At 53.3% G+C, this 16,057-nt stretch overlaps 1 protein-coding gene across 12 annotated transcripts in view; it reads right to left on the bottom strand.

Moving 5' to 3' along the window:
* Positions 1-16,057, bottom strand: part of SSBP3 (single stranded DNA binding protein 3) — a 165,260-nt gene that overhangs the window by 66,589 nt on the left and 82,614 nt on the right. The gene's annotated exons all lie outside the window — the stretch shown is intronic.

Raw genomic sequence — 16,057 nt, 5'->3', positions numbered from 1 at the left:
TGAGCAAGGAGCCAGCTCTTGGACATCGGCTCCAAAAACACCACGGTCAACGTGTGCAAACATCCCTGTGCAAATACACATCGCCCACTTCTCGCTCATCTCGCGCTATCTAAATATATCCCGAGGAAGTAGCTTGGCAGTGATGAGAAATTCTGCAGTGGCTCCAAAGTAGCAACAACAAACACACACACACACACACACACACACACACACACACACACAGGCGTGCTCTGCTCTGTTCTGGGTGCCATGCTGGGTCAAGGACAGGCGTGGAGACACATACATACACAGGCGATAACCGCCCAGATTGTGTTGGGGGCTCAGTCTTAGTGGTCAGTTATTATTAATGTTTAACAGGGAAGACGAGATTTTAGAAGGGAAGGGACTCCGTGTAGGTTCCAAGCTGGATGAGCACAGATGCCCTGTCCAAGGGAGATGCTTGGGGGCACACCTAACCGAGTACACACACACCCATCCCTACCCCCTCTGGAACTCACGTTAAGACACTGGCATTTCCCACTCCACTTGCCAAGAACGGAGCCACCCTGCCCTGCATGATCCTCCAACCCCTGGAAACAAAGGTGGCAGTCATGGGGGCAGGCTAGCACACTGCAGGCACTGGTCCCACGCCTCCCCCACCCCTGCCATCTTCACCAAAGGGGAAATGGAGCCCCACAGTAAGAGACAGACACGCCCAGGACCAGGCCAGGGTGCTCATTCCACCGTGCTTTTGCTCTTTGGATAATCTAGACAGAGGTGGCTTTTAATTTTTTTCCAATGCCCTCAGCAAATCCAGGCTGTTTACAATCACCCCTAAGCCCACCATCTTGGGTACAAGGGCACCAAATTATTAGGAAAATGTGTGAGAGTCGGGGGGTAATCCTCCCAATTCTCCATAGGCCAGGTTGACTCCCAGCTTCCACACGATACCCCAGGCCATGTCTTCCCCACCCTTCAACTGGACTCGCTCCTCAAGGCCGGATCAGTGCACCAGCCTCCTCGCTGGTGGATCTGCCCCAGTCGTCCCCTTAGCCCTCCTCCTTTCTCCAAGCAAACCTAACCGGGCCACTAACAGGCAGGCTCACAACCTCAGAGGAACCTGCTCCAAGCTTCGCGCGGCCCAGCTGGGCCCTTCACAGCTCTGGCTCCGCCCCCCCCCCCCCCCACCAGCCTTCCTTCCTGAATGCAGCAAGTCTTTTCAAGCTTCCTAGCGTTTATACAGACTATTCCCTTACCCTGGAATGTTCTCATCACACTCTTCCCTTTCAGTCATCATCTTCTGCTGCTTTTTTTCTCTTGGGGACCCACACAAAATGCCACCGCACCCAGGAAGCCCTCTGGGTCGAGCCAGGAGAGCCTTCTCTTGGGACATGCAGTGACGGGACCCTGTACAGCAACATCAGCATCTGCTTACATCCGTCTTTCTCACTAGACCATCAGATTCCAGGAGGCAGATGGCCTCTTAGGCATCTCCAGACCCAGCTAAGGGTCCGGCACACCAAAGGCATATCCAGGCCAACACAACTTCCAAAAGAAACTTGAAGTCTCAGAACCAACACCAGAGACATGGTTTACTCCAACTCCAGCTTTTTAAAGTCAGGAGAACAAAGGCCCGAGGAGGATAAGGGAGCGTCGACATCACACCACTGGCTGGCAGCGCTGGACCGGTGGCTGGCCAGGGTCTTCATCGACTCCTCCAGGTCGGCCAAGCTCCTACAGCAAGACCCAACTCAGGAGATGGCTACCAGGATGAAACATCCAAGGAAGAGGGGCACCAGACAGGTCGAGAGGCAGCACAGGAAGAGCCGGCTCAGGGGCTCTGGAGCCCAGCAGCAGGGAGCGCACAGGGCAGCCTGGAGGCCCCAAGCAGAGACACTGGCTCAAGTGTCCTGAGCAGGTGCTTAACCAAAACATGAGGACAGGACCTGGCACGTGGAGCACTCAACAAACATGTGCTGCTGCACTATTAATGGCACGAACGACCAATTACACACCAGCGCAACGCAGGATACCGCGCAGGCCTGCACCCAGTTCCGGGATCCCAGAGAAAGGAGGATTATCTCTGCTGGGGTGTGGGGCAGTCTGGGGCGGTGACATCTGATCAGACACCATCTGTTATTTTTCTCTAATTGTTCTACATGTGTAAAATTTTGATTCTAAGCTAGAATCATGGACTCCAAGAGGCCGAGACTACGGCTGTTTCCCCTGCCTTCCCCAACCCCTCTCTCCAAAACACCCATTCCACAGCAGGGCTCCTAGTAGAGACTGAGGGACCCCGACAAGATGGACGGCCCTTCTACTTCAAAGAGGTAAAACCAGCACTGGTTCCCCACAAGCCTGCTTTACCTGCAAAAGCTCCCTGAGCCCAACGAGAAACCCAGCAGCGTCCACGGGCACTACCAACACCCCCATGTGCCCTGTGTCCCTGGAGTGGCATGAAGGCATGGGCACTCCTAGGCTCTACCGAACACTTCTCTGGTCTGCCGGGTCTTACACACTTACCTACATCCCCCCTGAACAAGCCTGCACGATAGGAATCACCATTCCCACTTGACAGACTGGGAAGACAGGCTCAGACAGAGGTCCCTTGACGAGGTCAGTGGCAGGCCCACACGGAGTCTCTTAGCACATCACACAGCCCATAGGACCCATTCTCTGCGAGCAGCTGCCTGCAACAAAAGCCTCACCAGGGTCGCCTGGTGTGAATCAGAGCCCACTCAGACACCCGACTTGCAATAACACCAGATCAACTTTGCTTTCCCAGCACCAACTAACCTGAGGGGCACCCCGTACCAGGTGGGGTCATTCACACAGACCATACCGCACCCCAGTTTCTACGGCCGCTCCCACCTTCTCACTTTCCCGAGGCCTCACTCCCACCCGCCCCCAGCCACATCCCAGTTTCCAAAGAAGCCCAGAAGAACACAAACTCCAATTATTCCCTTTCTTGTTTGAATAATGGCCACTTCACAATTCTCCCTTCCGCGCCAGGACCCTCACAGCTCTGAGCGGGCGCTCGGGCCAGGGAGAGAGAACAAGCGGGAGGGGGATGAAAAACACACACAACAGTAAGCTCCAACCCAAACAGAACTAATCCATTCAGAGCCAAAGGAGGCCAAGCAGATGGGAAGCTGGCATCCCCCGGCCGCCGTCACCCCGGGTTCCGGGGCCTTCACCGCAGTGCTGTAATTATAAAGGGTGACCCAGCCACATGCTCCCGGGGCCGTCCCCAGCTCCCAGGCACCCGTAGGCACCGCCTTCATCTGGTTTGGGTTTAGAGCCCTTCCCGAGCCTCCCCTAAATCATACATGCAAGGCAGCAGCAAAACACCCCAGCCTTAGGATGCTTCCACGGGAAGCAAGGAGGCGCTGACTTTGTGCTTTTCACTCCGGATTCTGCGACACTTAGGACGCTGGGCAGGAGACGCAAACCCCCCCCAGGAGCCCCCCACCTCCATTCTTCTAGCCTGGTGCCCCCGACCCTTCCCACGTGCGTGACGACATCTTCCTGTGCATGTGTCCGTGTGTCTGTTTTCCCCTCCAGCCGGTACGTGTGAGGGCACCTCCAGTGCGTAGTACGGGGCAAGGCTCTGCAAAATGTATGCAGATCTTCTAAACAAATACAGATCAAAACTCTGATTAAATACAATATGGACATTTTTACTCCTTTAAATCTGTTCCCTTCTCTAAACCGTAAGCATCCTGAGGGCAGAAATCTGTCTCGCTCATCATGATCTTCCCAACAGCTGGCACTTCGTGGATGTTCCATATTTACTTGTTAAGCAAAGGAGGACCGTGCACCATTTTGAGCACATTCAAGATCAGCCAGTGGAGGGATACCCACTAAATCAGAGGATGTTAGGGCTGAATGGGGCTTAAATATGCCCGTGTTACCCTGCTTGTTTGTAAAAGGAGGGAGAGTGACTTGTCTGCAGCCACAGACCAAATCAGTGTGGTAGATGCAGGACTCAAACCTGGGCCCTGATGCCCAGCCCTCCCTGGCTGCGGAGACAAAAGCCACGAAGACGGCGCAGGCTGCTCAGAAGGAGCAGGTAATCTGGCAGGGCAGACGAGACCGACACGTGAAACAATTAGTGAACAAGATAACTGCCAGCCTCACAGTGTTATACCCTGATATAATAGAGTACATGCTGTACAACAGAATTAGAGACAAGAGGGAGGCACACCGCACTAATTACACAGGACGAAGAGTTAGCAAACAGGAGCTGCAGGGGCGCCGGTGTCGTCACAGAGGGCTCTGGAGGCCAAGGGACAGAAGGTAAGCTTGGGGTGGGGGCGCCTCCACCAGGAAGCCTCTCCTGATTACCAACTCCCTCCTCGATGCTCCTGCTAGCTCCTGTCCTGAGCGGGCCCATCTCCCTGTCCCTCATGGCCCTTGTGTAGGCAGTTCGGTATCGACCACCTTGATAGTCAGCCCAGGGGCCAGGGGGTAGGTCCTGGGACCAAGCCAGCCCCTGGTAGTCACTCAGGAGGTCATTGTTTCAGCAAAAACAATCATCAATACTATGTGCTGGGCACTGTGCTGAGCCTGTGAATGCACCGTCTCATTCAGTTCTTCCGACAACCCCATGAGGTGAGGGTGCATGCTTTTGCAGATAACCAGCTCAGAGAGGGGACGTCACCCTCCAAGGCCATAATGCCAATAAACGGCACAGTCAAGAGACAACATAAAACAAGCCCACCACTCTACAAACCTCGTGCTCTTAACTCCCCACACCCACAGGTCTAGCGTGGAAGCCCCAGCCCCAAGGGGCTACTGAGTACTTGAAACGTGGGCAGTTCTAACTGAGATGTGTAAAATATGGACCAGATCCCAAAGACTTGGTATGAGAAGAAAGTATGTAAAATAAGTCCAATAATTTTTATACTGATCACTTCTTAAAATGACGATATTTTGGACATGTTTGCTTATGACTAAATATATTCTTAAAATTAATTTCACCTGTTTCTTTTTACCTTTTTCTATGTGTCTACCAGAACATTTAAGACGACATCTGTGGCTCCCATTCTATTTCTATTGGACAGCACTGCCTCCAAGATGTTTGCTGAATGAATGACGATGTAGACAAGAGAAAAGGAGAAAGAAGAAGACAGGGCAGGGGGAAGCTTGGGGTTGGGGTGGAGGGACCCCGAGCCTGTGCAGGATGCCTGGGCAGGGGTGAGATCTGAATATAACTGGGGGAGGGCATGCTGGGGTATGTGGGAGCCCAATGACAGAAGGCATGGGAAGTGGGCAGGGCTCTGACCTGGGCCTTCTACTAAGAACAGGCAGCCAAGCTGTTTACCGTGTGGAACTGGGAGCTGGGAACAATGACTCCATGGGACTCCAGGGGCCTAGAACCAGTCACCCACCTAGCTGCCTTCCAGAAAACAGCAGCAATGCTTCAAGTTCCTGAGCTAAAGAGCTCTAGAGCGGGTCTCCCCTGAGGACCAGGAAACATACATTCTAACTGAGCACCAGACGTGTAGGCCACAGGGGTGCTGAAGAGGCCTTTCAGAGGAAGCGGGCCCTGAACGAGGGTTTGGGAAGTAGGGGTGGGCAAACGGTACAGCAGGTGGGGCTCCAGAAAACCAGATCATTCCAGGCAGAAGGTCCAGCATGTGCAAAGGCCACATGCACAGGGGGCAGGCGGCAAGAGGGCAGCCGGGGCAGAGCTGGAAAAGCAGAGTCCCGAGGGGTCGCTGGAGCCAGACCCCAGGATCTTCTGCTAATAGGGAATACTGCTGGTACAAGGCTGAAGGTTGAACTTGGGGATGCTCTCAGAGAACAAGCTGGTCCTCACTCATGGGAACAACCCCTGGGCCTGAGCTGTCCTCTGCTGAGATGGGCCTTGGTCCACTACAGCAGCTGCTGAGAAGGCAACACAGAAAAACCCATACCACCACCACTGTGAAGGGGCGAGGATGTGTGGGACCTGGTGCCGCTCTCAGTGGAGGACTCTTAGGCCAGCACGTACACAACAGGAGAAAGACAGGGCAGAGAACAGGGCTGAGTGCATCTAGGGGGAGGTGTGGCAACGGGAGCACAGCTAGAGGTAACATATCCCAGCTTTGATTACGGTTGCAAGCTGAGAGACTTCAGGCTGTTTACCGAGTAAGAAGGGAACTGCTACCTTACTCCACAGGGTCCTTATGAGGAACCAAGAGATTCAGTAAATGTAAATTACCCAGCACAGAGCCAGGACCTTCCCTTCCCAGTGTCACTGGTCCCCCAAATGCCTCCCTTCCCTAGTCAATGGGGTCACAGCAACTGCCTAGCACAGTGGGCAGCACACAACAGGCATTCAATAAAGAGTCAAATTTCTATTATCAGATGTCACGGCTGAGGAACAGCAAATTAGATCTGGTTAGGAGAGCAGAAAGTTACCTTAGTGAGCAAGCACAGGCCGATGGAAGGTTCCTAAAAATGGAAGAAAGCTTCAAGCCGGGGGCCACTGGCTTCCTTTGCAGGCAACTGGGAGACACAGAGAGGCAGCAAGGGGTCTCAAGTTTGGATATTTTTATAAAAGATGCACCATAGGCAGAAGGAAACTCTCATTTGGTCTTAGGGCACAAAGAGGGTCATTACTATCTGGTTCTCCATCTAGCAGACCTTTTTTTTTCTCTCCCAGTTTTGTCCCAAGCCCAGTCACCCTTACCTGCTAGCTGTTTCCTCTCTTCCATCTATCTTATCTTCTACCAAGATACCCTCCCATCCTCCACATGTGTGCAAACTCCCTAACCTTCAAGGTCCTTAGAAACGCTACATTCCTCAGCAGCCTCTCCCAGACTCCCCCCTACTTGAATGGATTCCCCGCTCCCACCCTGTCCTCAACTCCTGGCACCCTTCTGTCCAGTCTGGCAGCTCCTGGGTTCCTTTCTTATTCCTCCTCCTGGAATGGGAAGCCCTCCCAGGACAAGACCAAGTCTTGCTTGCACAGAACCCAAGGAGCCTTCCCAAGGAGGCAGTGCAAAGGGGAAGAATGGGAGGAAGACGATAATGCACATCTTGGTGCGATAAGCCCCAGCCCGGTGTCGGCCATGTGTCACAGAGCGCATCCACTGGAGGACTGGGGGAAAGCTACAGGCCCAAACAGGCATAGAGTTTCAGGCCAGGACACCAGGCTCATTATCGGCAAACATCAGGTTATTCGAAACCAGGCTGTGTAACAGAAGGAGAGTGCCACGGCCACAGCAAGGCCTCACCCGACCATGTTCACCCCTGACCTGGGCTATCCCTAGGATGAATGGGAAAGACGCTGGATGGGCAGAGTGAGGCCAGCACCCTGACATTTCTTAAGAGCTCTTACTGGTAGTATCATTACATAGATGATAATCACAGTACATGTTTATTTGGTGCTTCCAGGTGCCAAGCAGTTATGATCACTTCTCTTTATCAACCTTCCCACCAACCTCAAGATATACTGATAAATACTTCAGAAGATCCATTTCACAGAGCAGGAAACTGAGGCTTAGCTTACCGAGGATCACACGGTGGTAGCTGGCAGAGCTGGGGTCTACCTGACACCCACAGGCTTTTCCACTGGGGCCCACCACCGTTACTGACCTTGACACTCAACCTCTGGACTCTAATGCTGAAACAATGAAGACTCAGACAGGATTCCAGCCGTTCCCTGTTCCCACAGCCCCCAGGATGAACGAAGCCCAGGCTTTAAGAAGCCACGCGGGCCCTGCTACCTCAGGGTACCCTACACTCCCATCACATTCTCCTCCTGCTCTTCCAGCTCCAGAATCGAGGGCACATTGCCTCCCCACCGTCCTGGCTGCTCAGCAAACACCCACTCTCAACTCCTAAGTAATTACCTTCTCCACCAATCTTTATACCCACCCCACCTCTCCCCCGACCCTGCAGAACCAATCTTCCCCATCCTCCCTGCCCGACATAGCCTGGCCCGGACCCTGCATGGAACCTACACCACTGTACTGTGTTCAGTGCTCTGTCTGCCTTTACTTGATGGTGGGCTCCTTGAGGGCAGAGACCCTGTCTTCATTTATCTTTGAATCCCTAGTTTATAGAATAAACTAAGCAGGGACTTCCCTGGTGGTACAGTGGTTAAGAATCCGCCTACGAATGCAGGGGACACGGGTTCGAGCCCTGGCCCGGGAAGATCCCACATGCTGCGGAGCAACTAAGCCCGTGCGCCACAACTACTGAGCCTGCGCTCTAGAGCCCGCGAGCCACAACTACTGAGCCCGCGTGCTGCAACTACTGAAGCCCGCGTGCCTAGAGCCCATGCTCTGCAACAAGAGAAGCCACCGCAATGCAAAGCCCGCGCACCACAACGAAGAGTAGCCCCTGCTTGCCACAACTAGAGAAAGCCCGCGCACAGCAACGAAGACCCAACGCAGCCAAAAATAAAATTAATTTAATTAATTGATTTTAAAAAGAGTAAACTAAGCAATATTTGAAAGCACATCTCTTCCCTCCCCAAACAAACAACTCCCAAGCCCCTCACCAGAGTTGCTCATCAACAATTAACAGAAGAGTAGGATAGGCCACTGATCAGGAGGGCAGGGATTCACTGCTAGGTCCATTCTGAAAATTAAGAATACATAAGAAAGGGAATTTCCTGGCAGTCCAGTCGTTAGGACTCTGCACTCTCACTGCCAGGGGCCCGGGTCCGATCCCTGGTCACGGAACTAAGATCCCGCAAGCTGCGCAGTGCGGCCAAAAAATTAATAATAATAAGAGAATATCTGAGAAAAAGGCAATCTCTGCCAGTGGCTTGTATAAGAAAAATTCCACTGATCTGGAATAATGAGAGATAGGAGATGAATGGCTGGTCTGATTACCACTGTAACACAGTTATACCGCACTTTTTTTTTTTTTTAAATAAATTTATTTATTTATTTATGGCTGCATTGGGTCCTCGTTGCTGTGCACGGGCTTTCTCTAGTTGCGGTGAGCCGGGGCCACCCCTTGTGGCGGTGCACGGGCCTCTCATCGCTGTGGCCTCTCTTGTTGTGGAGCACGGGCTCTAGGTGCACGGGCTTCGGTAGTTGTGGCTCACGGGCTCCAGAGCGCAGGCTCAGTAGTGTGGCGCACGGGCCTAGTTGCTCCGCGGCATGTGGGATCTTCCCGGACCAGGGCTCGAACCCGTGGCCTCTGCACTGGCAGGCGGATTCCCAACCACTGTGCCACGAGGGAAGCCCAATATACCGCACTTTTGACAGACTGTATGAGGCACACACAGTGCATGGAAGCACACAGAACACACCGATTTTGAGCAGCGGAAGATCATCAAGCAGATTTCCTCATCTTATCAATACCACTAGTTTGCTTGGCAAACCTGCCTTCCACTCTCGGCCTGAAGGAGTGAGGCGTGAGCTCTGTCTTGAGGAAGGTTATAAAATTTCTACCCGACCCCATCAAACTGAGCGGCCCCCAAACAATACACATTTTTGCAAGCAGCCTAATGAGACTGGTTGCTGCTGCCGGGACAGGCCAGATGGAGTCAACGCCGGCCTGCGCAGACTTAACCACGACGTCGTAACCAGGTAACCAAGGAAACACCAGCATCCTTTCTCTGCACAGAGAAGGGAAACGAAGGTGGTTCTCAAAACAGTCAGCCTTGAGTTCCACTGACATTTTGGGAAATGTTCCTACTAGGATTTGAGGCCGACCGCGCTGTGAGAAATTACTTGTCCCTTACACACGTACACAATGGGCTGAGAAAACGCCAGGTGGTCAGAAAGTTGTCTTCTCTGCCGCTCACTGTTCCTGACGCCACACAGTAACTCAAAGACCCTGGAGTGGTCCCGAAAATCCCCAACTCCCCAAATGCCCTATGCTCAGAAATAACCAAAAGCCTTAGCTGCTGCCAAGAAAGGAAAAAGAAAGAAAACCCCAGGAACACACCAAATCCATGTCCAACTCCTTTGCCCCTTGGAACAAAACCCAATGCAGGCGCACACAAAGCGGGGGAGGCCGGACAAAGGAGAGGCCAGGTCACACTCGACAAGGCGCTTTCTTGTCGTTTCCAAAACAGAACTGTCCTCTATTAAAACGCTCTTGTTGCTCGGATGTTGACGTGGGAGGGAGGGGGGTACAAATCTCAAAACAAAAGGCGAGCCGTGCGGGTGGGGAGGCCCCGAGCAAGGGAGCCGCTCCCTCTCCCCGCACACTTCCCAGCCTTTGAATGCCCGCAGACCTCGGCCCAGAGCTGGCAGCTGTCTGTTATTATCCCGGCAACTCCAAGGGCCCCAGCACCAGGGAGCGCATCCCGAGCAGGTGAACGCCATCTGCCCGGCTCTGATGAGATGCCCGTCTCCGTGCCTGCTGCTGCCAGCAGGCCGCGGGGACTTCAGGGAGGCCCAGCCAGCCTCGCACCCTCTCTCCGCCAGTTCTTCAACACTCAGCCAGGCTTTCTTCTCTCTCCCCGGGGTGGGGGGATGGGGGCGGGCTCAGTCACTACCTGGCATTTATCGCAGAGGGGGAGCTCTTTTAAAAAACACTTGGTCACTTTGTCACAGAAATTTCTAAAGGCGTTGAGAGTATGGAGGTTTTGTGGGGGGCGCGGGGGTTAGTTTGCACAGAGTTGGGTATACATAGGAAAACAGAGCACACTGACACACCTTCCAGGGGTTAATTTTAAGAAGGGTCTTTAATTGATCTACAAAGAGAAAAAAGTTTTCTACCTGCCTTTTAAAAAGCACTCCCTGCATTAGCTAAAACATCCCCAACACACCCCAGCCCATTTCCTCCTGCTCCCACTCTGGCTGTTTTAATTGGGGTAAGTGGTTCCCTGATGCGATCTGCAAAGTACTAGTCCAGACCTCAGGGAGAACGAGAGCTAAGTGGAAAAGCAGGGCTGGGGTGGGCAGTGTCCCGGGAGTCGGAAGGCCGGGGACTGGGCCCTGCCTCTCCTACTCCTGGGAAGAGGAGAGGTCCCCCCTTCCGGTATTTTCACCGTCTGGTCTGTCAGACAACTGAAATGCCTGCAACACGTGACGGGCAGGGGAACAACTGCGCTTTACAGGACGAGGCAAGCTGAGGGAGACGGTGAGCCTGCCTGCCTGCCTGCCTGCCTGCCTGCCTGTCTGGGTCTCTGCACTGAGGGCTGATGGCAGCTGGAAGGAGCCAGGTCCCCATCCTCATCTCTCCAGAGTCTAGAGCAGTTTGAGGTCTTCCAAGCCACACGTGCTGGGGTCTGTTTCATCGACACCCACCACTGACATATCTCTCCCCCTGCTCCCGCCACGCAAGGTGGAGACAGGCACGGGGAGAGAACGGGCCACCCCAGAAGGGGGCAGCAGAGTGACAGTCTGGCCCTGGGCAGCCTGGGCTCAAGGCAGAAACCCACCCACAGCTCTGAGTGAGGACCAAGGTCCTCTTAGGCTGGAAATACCCACGGGAAGGGCCGAGCCGGAAGCACACTCTGCTCCTCAACAAAAGCCAGAGGGCAGTGAGGTGGTGTGGAGAACCTGGAGAGCAAAGTCAGCTCCAACCCCCACTAGACTCCCAGGCCCTGGGGGATGAGGGGGCCGAGTGAAGGAAGACAAGCACCCTGCCTAATCTGTGGGACTGTTATGGGGCTCACCAAGGAGCAAAGGCCTTGGACAACTATAAAGGACGGTACCGACAAGAGCCCCAGTCGAGTCTACCCCGCCTACCTCATAGGGCCCTCATCAGGAGCACGTGAGCCAGACAGGCAGCCCACAAGGGAAGACGTGAGGACAGCTGGCCGTGTCACCACCACCGTCACAGCGGTTTCTCAGGGAGGGAGCTACACGTCGGCGGGCTCAGGAAAGCAGCCCCACTGCACTGAGCCCTTCTGCCCCCAGCCCCACCGCCCTGTGCCGGTCGACAGCTAGAGAATGAGCCAAATTATCATCACTGTGAAAAGGCAAGACGACGGCACAAAGGAACAGTCCTTGTGTTACTCTACCAAAGCCCAGGGTTCTGTGGCCTCACATCTACAGCAGCCAGGCCTCCCCACAGCTGGTGGAGGCGCTGGTACACGTCTGTCTTAGCCTAAACCCAACTGCCTCTCTCCAGCACTCACTGGCCAATTGGTCTTTCTCATTCTTGTGCAACAAAGGAGCGGCCCACAGGAAAAAGGACTCCAGCACGCAGCACCAGCTCTGAACTTTGTAGTATTTCAAAAGAAAGGGAGAGTGCTTGGGGCAAGTGGTCAGAGGGGGCTTCCGTTCACAAGGAGGGTGAAGCTCACGATAAGCTGTGAAGAATAGCAGGATTTCATAGAGGACCAGAGAACCCTTTCCATGCACTCCTTCACAGACCCCACCCCAAGCCCAAAGGCGAGAGACAACCCTCCCTGGGCCCTGAGGGCTGTCCCATCTTATTGTCCTAGATCCTGAACCCAGTGTTCAGAGACCAACCCCCATGCCAGGGGCATACCAGGGCTCACGACCTGCTGGTCCCACCTGGGGACAGCACACAGCTGAAGTCCCTGGGTGTCCCCTCCCCTCCAAGCTGCCCCTCCGGTGGGGGGGTGATAGTCCAGTTTCCTGGAAACTCCTGCCCGTTGAATCCACTTTGGAGAGGCAGTCCCAGGGCGGGCGGAGGCCTGGGAGAGGCTGGGATGGGAACATCCTGTCTGCATCAGAGCAGAGCGGGGGGACTTGAGGGCTGCCCACGTGTGCTTCAGGCTTTTTTTTTTTTTCCTACATTGAGCAGGAAGTGTTCATTCGACTGACAAACAAGCGTCTGGGGGTCGTGGCAGGGTTAGGGCGGTGAAGCCAACCTCTGATTTGTGGAAGTGAACCATCCAAGACAATAGGTGTGTGACAGCAGAGAAATCGGCTCCAGATGCAGGCCAGAGCCAGCTGCCCAGGGACCGATCGGGTGATCAATCCTGTTGATATGTTTATTCTCAAAAGGACTGGGGGGGGGGGGGGCGCTACGGTCACTGCCACATCAGACAATGAGAGGCAGCTGGGAGCAGGGTCCTATGACCCGCCGTTCTCCCGGCACAGTCTGCAGGTTGTGCAGTTCTCTCCTGCCTCAGGTTCCCTGCTCCACAGCCAGGAACTTGGGGAAGGTGGGGGGAGGGGGGAGATGACCACACCAAAGCCTGCTGTGTGCTGCTTCCTAACATCCACAGTCAAGTCCCCTGGGGTCCTATACGAACATGCTGAGGCCTAGAGGGCCCCCTCTCCCCCACGGCTGCAAACTGCCCATCACCTCTGTGCAGAGGTCTTACGTCGATGCTACTTAAGAGTCAAGATAGCTAAGCTTTCCCAAAACCAGCTTTCCCAAACCTCAGGCAGCTGGTAAGCACAAACTCCGGGATTTTCACTTTTCAGGCCTGGAAGGTACCAGAAGGGCCAAGATGGAAAATGGGGGCTGGGAGGGGCCTTGCCATCCAGTTAATAAGTAGCAGGGTTAGGACCAGCACCCAGGTTTCCCCTCCTATCCTAGGGCTCTTCCCAGGAACCCAAAGAGCACCCACCCCCAACATGTAACCCTAGACCCAGTCCGCAAAGAGAGATAGGATCACTTGGTTCTCTGCCGGGGGCAGGGGAGGGTGACCACACAATGACAAACCACACCAACCCAACGTGTGAGCTCTTCTGAGGACCTACCATGCAGCACAAACTCTGTGCAGAAGCAGAAAGAATAAAGGACTTCCCACTTCACAGACCCACAAGGAAAAAGGGCATAAGCACACTTCTATGTGTGACAGTGTGACCAAGAGATGTGGCCTTTGGGCCTGAAACCTCTAACCCTGCTTCCCAGGACAAATATTCTATGACCTTACATTTTTCTTGAGATCCTTCCTAAAAAGGACCTCCAAGGGCTCTGGAGAAAAAGCCTGTAGAGTGAGCCTAGTTAGGTAGCAAGCACCCCAGCAGGGACTGGGGTTGTGGCTTCCAACGTCCCTTCCCAGCATGGAAATTCCAGGTGGTCGAAAGCCAGCTGGGTAGAAGCACTGGACGAGGAGGGGATACTTGTTGATTTGCCCAACCTTCCTTGCTGATAAGTAAGGGAAGCCCCCAGTGCTCAGGAAAGGGAGAAGGGCGTCAAAACTCTGAAGAACAAAAGAACGGCAGTGCTTGTCACTCCGGCCCTGAGCATCCATGGCACCCTCTCCAGCCATCTGTCACATCACATAGAAGCTCCCTGTGTGATTCTGTCTGCCTGGAGAGACTGCTGGCTCTCATCCATCTCCCTATCCCCACTAAGCCTGGTGCCCAGGAGGCCCCATACACAGTGGAACAAAATGATGAACCAGGGCACTCCCAGAGCCTTCTCGTACAGAGCAGGCACCGGCTGTGCCCATTCCTCAGGGCCACGGCTCTCCTGGTCTTCCTCAGCCTCTGAGAGCACCGGCAGCAGCATGAGATCACGCCTTGCTCTACCTTTGTTCCCACCAGCCACCTGTCTCTCCTCTCTTGGGCAGCTGTGAGTCCCTGGCAGTCAGGGAACAGAAAGGACTCACTCACCATGCTCCCCTTGGCACTACGAGAAGCACACCGCAGTTGGACTTGGTGGTTGGTACAAAAAGTAGGAAAGTCCGGGTTATAACATTTTTCATCTAGGGCAAAAAAAGACCTTCCTTTAAAAACTTGTTTTATAATCCCCAATACAAGTAAAAATGCAGTTAGAATACCCATTTATCTGAGCATCAGTATACATGAAGATGATCCTTTTGAAAATAATCTGGCAAAGTGACACAAGGATCTTGAAAGGAGCGGTCCATACTTTCTGACCTAGTAATTTCCCTTCTGGGAATTTATTCCAAGGAAATCATCCAAAATGAAATGCAAAGATGTTCATTGCAGCGTTATATACAATGGTGGGGTGGGGAGGGGGAGGACAGGAAGGAATATCCAGTAATAGAGGAATGGTTAAATAAAGCCTATGCAGCCATCAGAGGATAATTAGGAATAACTGGAAACACGCTTATCGAAAGAAAAAGCAGCAGGCCACAAACACATGTGCAGACCGGGAGAGCGTTTTGTCCAAGTCTAGAAGTTGTGATAAGATAATGGTAGAGTGAATGTTTTCCTTTCACTTTCCAAACTTCTGCTAAAGTTGTCTTTAAAAGACAAGGGGCATCAGACCTAAGGTAGGAGGAGAGCAAAACCTGGGTCTCCACCCTGCTCCGAGCCATCTACCTCATCTCCAGGCTGGCTGGGGACTTCAGCAAGGGGAGAAGAGGTGGGGGAGACTCTGAACCATGGCAAACGAACCTGGTTTCAAGCCCTGTTAACATGACACCTCCAAGAATGACATTTAACCAACAGGATCCTTCTGGGAATATTGAAATACCCTCCAAAAAACCAAACCAGGCAGGCAGTCTTTATAAATAGCGTGCAAGCGCGTACAGAGAGCCATCATTTTCAATATAGAGAGACAGAGACACCATTCCGTTCCCCAACAGCAGCAGTGGCCAACTTTCTACACCAATCAGCCATCTGGGGCTCAAAGGGAAGGTGTCAGATTGATCACCAGGGTTGGATTAATTTTTTTTTTTTCTTCTTAAATCCCCTTAACTGAGAAAGCAGCTTGAGCCAATTCTGCTTTTCTCACAGACACCAAAACACCAAGCTATAGTTACACCAGTTCATCTTCACACCCCCAGAGTTTGGGGGAGGGGGAAGATGAAGCTTTCCAAGCAGCTCTCTGCAGAGTCTCACCTCCTGGTGGAGAAGCTAGAAGCCCGGGCTTAAAGGAACAGGATGCTGGGAAAGGACCATGTCCCTAGCCTTCCCCCGCCCCCCAGGTCTCCTTCTGATGAAGAAGGTGGCAAGACCTCCCAGAAGCTTCTCCAGATCCCCTACCCCCAGTCAGGAATCTTCCCCCCCTCCTCTGCTCTCCTACTGCAAAAATTTTCTAGACTATTATACTATTTGCACCAACCTGACCTACACACCAGTTAATATATCCTTAAAACTTATTGAGGGAGTGATGGGAAAAGAGAGAGAGAGAGAGAGAGAGAGAGAGAGTGTGTGTGTGTACACATATATATATATATCTCCTGTCCCAGGATATACCCAGCACCTTCCTCCCATGATCTCATTTTCTCCCCTCAGCAACCTGAGTATTTCCATTTTATAGATGAGCCAAC

The sequence above is a fragment of the Orcinus orca genome, chromosome 1 (genome assembly GCF_937001465.1).
Source record: "Orcinus orca chromosome 1, mOrcOrc1.1, whole genome shotgun sequence".
NCBI classification, from domain to species: domain Eukaryota; kingdom Metazoa; phylum Chordata; class Mammalia; order Artiodactyla; family Delphinidae; genus Orcinus; species Orcinus orca.
This window is presented reverse-complemented; position numbering and strand designations above follow the sequence as displayed.